At 40.3% G+C, this 4,066-nt stretch overlaps 1 pseudogene; it reads right to left on the reverse strand.

Moving 5' to 3' along the window:
* Positions 1 to 230: 230 nt before the first annotated feature.
* The window catches only part of LOC101983474, an 11,756-nt pseudogene continuing 7,920 nt past the window's right edge, over positions 231 to 4,066 (reverse strand).

Raw genomic sequence — 4,066 nt, forward strand, 5'->3', positions numbered from 1 at the left:
TAGCACTCTTTTTTTACACTGTTTTGTTTGGTTGGTTGATTTTTTTTTTTTGTTCATTCAAAACTTTATTGAGTAGCTAAGGATACAAAGGGATTAAAACACAGTCAGAGATGAGGCATATGCACCAGTGTAGAAAGCAGTGGAGTTCTCTGCATTACAGGAGTGGGAAAAAAATGCTTTAGGAAAACAAGAGATTGCTTCCAGCCTGCAAGGGGCAGTGGAGGAGGGGAGAGAACTGCCAATCAGGAAAGGGGACTGAGCGGAACCTAGAGGACTGTGGTCTGGACTGCTGATGGTACTCAGTATGGACTAGATTTGTTTCTCCTTTTGCTTTTTCCCATCTTTGGGCTTAATTTACCAGTAGTGCCCAGGACTATTTAATGCGCTTTTTCTATAGTTGTTTGAATTTTTGCCCTAATGTCTTCTACAGAACTAGGTCCTTTTGGTGTTTTAGAAGTTTTTCTGTTTTTTTTTTTTTTTTGAAGGACTATTGACCCTTTGATTCTAGTGTTGATGGTTTTAAGTCTTTTCCATTTTGATTTGATTTTTTGTGTGTGCATTTTTGGCCAGAATATCTCATACAGATTTCTTCACTGGAACTTTTTCTTCATTTTCCTCCTCAGCAAAATCATCATCATCTTCCTCGTTATCATCTTTATCATCTTCATCATCATCTTCATCAAGTTTTAATTGTTTCCGTGGAACCTTGTTACCATCTCCAGAAGCAGATCACTTTCCAGACATCCTTAAGACTTTTACATCCTCCTCATTTTTATCTTCTGACTCTGCATCTTCCTCTACAGCTACCGTGTGCAGTCCACTAATGTGCACAGGCCCTGAACCACACTTCAACCTTAAGACACAGCTGGTGTCATTTCAAAGTTCCCAAGAGAAATTGTACAGACATTTTCAAAGTTGCCAGTGTTACTTTAATTGGACTGCCTTCATAGTTCATTGTTCTGCCTCTACCATGTGTAATTTGCCTTTGCCCCCATCCCTAAACTAACCATTCTTAGTGACAACTGGTGCTCATTCTCATCATTAGCCACCGTAAAATGGGAATCCTTGTCAGCTTTTAGTGCACAACCAAAAAGGTAGTTCTGAGCCTAAGAGGGCTCATGTCCACATCCATGGAGTCTTCAGTGTGACGGAAGTTGGACAGAGGGAACTGCTATTTCTTTCTCCTCAGAACAGACACACAGGATGGAATCACGCCAGGGCGTTTTGTTTGTTTGTTTGTTTGTTTGTTTTTTGAAACAAGGTCTCACTATGTTACCTTGGCTGGCTTGGAACTCACTATGTAGACCAGTCTTACCTTGAACTCACAGAAACGCACCTGCCTTTGCCTCCTGGGTGTTGGGATTAAAGGTGTGCAGCACCATGTCCAACTCAGTAAACATTCAACCTCTGAACCATCTCTCCAGCCCCTAGATGTTGAAGGAGGGTGTTTATTTTGTTCCCGGTGTCCTAGAACCGAAATAATCACACAGAAACTATATTATTTAAAATACTGCTTGGCCCATTAGCTCTAGCTTCTTATTGGCTAACTCTTATATTAGTTTAACCCATTTCTATTAATCTGTATATTGCCACATGGCAGTGGCTTACCAGCAAAGATTTGGTATATCTGACTCTGGCAGTTCCATGGCATCTCTCCAACTCCGCCCTTCTTCCTCCCCAGCATACAGCCTAGCTTTTCCTGCCTACCTAAATTCTGCCTTGCTATAGGTCCAAAGAAGCTTCTTTATTCATTAATGGTAATCACAGCACACAAAGGGGACTTCCACATCACCTCCTCTTTTCTGTTTAAATAAAAAGGAAGGTTTTAACTTTAACATAGTAAAATTATATGTAACAAAACAGATATCAAACAAGAATTACAGTTACAATATTTATATCTACTTTATCTATTATCATAACTCAGGAAAACTATAGCTATCATTATAAATTCTTCAACTCCATCAAAGACTCCAGAAGGATATATTATCTAAGTAAACAGAAAAGTACATTGTAAGCAACTTCCAAAACTCTAGAATCGACAGAGACCTCTTACTGCTTAGACAGTCACCCAAAGTTCTTCTGTATTGTTGTGGCATCCAACTTCAGCCCACAGGCCCATAGTATCCAGCAGACTTTTCCATGAAGCAGGAAATTTTAAAGATAGGTCTGCTTATATTGGCAGTTTGACAGTCACTTTCTTCTGTATCCTGCAGAATGTCTGGCAGACTCTTTCATGAAGCAGGAACCCCAAAGAATCATCTCACCTTTAGGCAAGTTCAGCAGTCATTTCTCTGTGGGTCCTGCATATCCAGTTCAGCAGTTCAGGTAAGAGCAGTTTCTTGCCCAAATGGCTAAAGAGCCTCTCCGATGACCATCTTCCTCTCGAAGTAATTGGTGCTGCCAGGAGCAGACGTGTCTCTTTGTCATGAAAAGTCTTAAGTTTTTAAACATTTAAACCATATTCTGAAGGGCTCTGAAAGATTTGAAGAATACCTATCTAACTGAAATATATTTTTATACATCTAGAAAATCTAACTGACAGGACTACAAGCTTGACTATTATAGATTATTATCTATTAATCTATATTTCTTGATTGTGCATTATATTTTAAAATAAACTGCACAAACACAATGCCTTAATAAAGAGCAGAAATATACACATAACAAGATTGACCTTAAATTTGTATCAATAAACCAAGATCCATACCAATGAAAATCTCTATAGCACATCCCCCTTTAAATGTAAAGAAACATTTATAGACAATATTTGGGAACATGGACGTATGCTGTAGCCATTCAGTCCCAAAGACTCACACAGAGGTCTACATCAATTTTAAACTGATTGGCCCAGTATCTCAGGCTCCTCTCATTAACTAATTCTTATAATTTATACTAGCCCATAATTCTTGTCTATGTTGGCCATGTGGCTTGGCACCTTTTTCGGCAAGGCAGTCACATCTTGCTTCCTCTGTGGCTGGATCATGACTGCAGACTGCGTCCTCTTCCCAGAATTCTCCTGTTCTCATTTCCCCGCCTCTACTTCCTGCCTGGTCACCCCACCTATACTTCCTGAATGGCTACTGGCCAATCAGTGTTTATTTAAAATATAATTGACAAGGTACAGACAGACCATTGTCCCACAGCACCTAGAATAAATTTTTAAAGAATAAAATAAAATAAAATTTTGCTTTGTTAAATCAATGATGGCAGAAGTAATGCTGGGAGATTCAGAGATTGAGTCTCAAGAAGTTTCACGGTCCCACTCCTTCCTGTCTTTGCAATCTGAGATCAAGATGCCATAAAATGTGAGCCACCTGGAAGAGAGCCGAGGAAACCTGGCTGGTAGCCAGACATGCTACCGAGACCATCTTACAGCACCTACAGGCAACCACATGATTGTTCCCAGGTAAGAGCAATAGAAGAACCATCTAGATTGCCAACACACAAAATCATGAGCATAGGTGTCAATCAGACATGGTTTAAGCCACTAAGTATTGGGGTACTTTATGTGAAGAGAAAAAATTAATATGTTCTCAAGGAAATTTAAATTTCAAATCAAACTCTGAGTGTCCTAGTCCTTCAAGAACAATGTTCCTAGTTTGGAAAATGAAAGTGCCATCTTTTTCTTTTTTAACATCCCTATCAGTTTCCCCTCCCTCCTCTCTTCCCAGTCCCTGCCTGCCCCCACAAGCCCCTCTGACTCCTCCCATCCACTCCTCCTCTGTTTCTCTTCAGAAAAGGGCAGGCCTCCCATGAGTATCAACAAGAATGTCATATCAAGTTGCAGTAAGACTAAGCCTCTCCTCGTGTATTAAGGCTGCACAAGGCAACCCAGTGTGAGGAGTAGGGTCCCACAAGCCCGCAAAAGAGTCAGAGGCAGCCCCTGCTCCCATTGTTAGGAGTTCTACAAGAAGACCAAGCTACAAACTTGTCACATATATACAGAGGGCCCAGGTCAATCCTATGCAGGCTCCCTGGTTGTTGTTTCAGTCTCTGTGAGCTCCTACGAGGCCAGATTAGTTGATTCTGTGGGTTTCTTTCTTTTTTTTTTTTTTTTTTCCTTTTT

Source organism: Microtus ochrogaster, unplaced genomic scaffold (assembly GCF_000317375.1).
Source record: "Microtus ochrogaster isolate Prairie Vole_2 unplaced genomic scaffold, MicOch1.0 UNK1, whole genome shotgun sequence".
In the NCBI taxonomy this organism is placed as follows: Eukaryota; Metazoa; Chordata; class Mammalia; order Rodentia; family Cricetidae; genus Microtus; species Microtus ochrogaster.